This window comes from Dendrobium catenatum, unplaced genomic scaffold (genome assembly GCF_001605985.2).
Source record: "Dendrobium catenatum unplaced genomic scaffold, ASM160598v2 fragScaff_scaffold_1488, whole genome shotgun sequence".
Taxonomy (NCBI): domain Eukaryota; kingdom Viridiplantae; phylum Streptophyta; class Magnoliopsida; order Asparagales; family Orchidaceae; genus Dendrobium; species Dendrobium catenatum.
The window spans coordinates 10416-11745 of record NW_021319950.1 but is presented as its reverse complement, the minus strand read 5'-3'; the positions used below and the strand labels follow the sequence as shown (position 1 = coordinate 11745).

Here is a 1330-nt window from a genome sequence, read left to right as displayed (position 1 = left end):
TTATTTAAATATTATATCCATAATTTTACTATTTTATTCAATGATTGAATCTCCACAACAAAACAAAATTTTAATATGACAATTTTGCAATTAGAGAAAACAGTAACAATTGATTACTAAAAAGCATACTACCTTGTGGGATTGACACTCTACTCTATCATTTCATTATTTGATTCAGCGCATATACTTTTGTATATTAGGTGCGATTTATTATTTTTATCTATTAAAGATAACCTAAGAATTATTTAGAAGAGATAGAACCTTCAACATTTTTATATTTCAAAATTGCACTCCATAGTAACCCCCATCATTCTTTTGGCATTCTTATCAGGAAGTATTGTGCTTTTTTTCAAAATTTTAACTAAATTGTTGAATAAGTTGCATAGTTAGAACTACTTACTTTTTTTTTTAAATCTTCTTGATTACTAAATGTATTTTTTGTTGCAAGTTTTATAGCCATAGAAATGAACTTTTATCATTTTATCTAAAAAAAGAGAGAACCCTTTCTATAATTTGGAAAATCAAAAAGATTTTGAAAATAATTGAAACTTAGTCAGGACAAAATTATTCTACACCTCTTAAGGATTATGCAAACCCTTTAGTAAAAGAAATTTATCAAAGAATAAATATATCTATAATCCAAACTAATAATTTTGAATTAGATCCAACCATTATTTAAATGGTTTAAAACTCTCTGTTTGGGGGACTTCTATAAAAGATCTAAATTTACATTTAGTATTTTTCTAGAAATTTGTACAACATTTAAGTATAATGGTGTTTGTGATAATACAATTAAACTTAGATTATTTCCTTTTTCTATGAGATAAAGCTAAATTGTGGTTGAATTCATTACTCCTAGGCTTTATACTTACTTGGATTGAATTAGCTCATAAATTTCTTGATAAAAATATTGCTCCTTGAAAAACTTCAATACATAGAAATGATATAAGTTCTTTTACTCAATTTGAAGTAGAATCCAATTATGAGAGTTGGGAAAGATTTAAGGAAATGCTCGGAAAATACCCTCATCATGCATTACCTAATTGGTTGGTTATTCAAACATTTTAAAATGGATTTGTAGGAACTCTTAGAGCTATAATTGATGTTGTATCTAGAGGATCAATAATATCTAAGATAATTGAGAGAGCATATGAATTAATAGATGAAATTGCTACTAATAGTTTCTTATGTCCTATTGATAGGGTAAATCTTAAAAAATAGCTAGAATTTATGAATATGAAGTTTTTTCAATCTTAATTGCACAGGTTGTAGAAAATTTTAAAAAATGGATTACTTAAAGATTAAAAATATGGCAGATGGATGTGAAAAT

At 25.6% G+C, this 1330-nt stretch overlaps 1 non-coding gene across 1 annotated transcript; it reads right to left on the bottom strand.

Annotated features, from left to right (window-relative positions):
- Positions 1–930: 930 nt before the first annotated feature.
- Positions 931–1037, bottom strand: LOC114581060. The gene has a single exon (XR_003702862.1). It is a non-coding gene; the product is annotated as a small nucleolar RNA R71 (small nucleolar RNA).
- Positions 1038–1330: the final 293 nt, after the last annotated feature.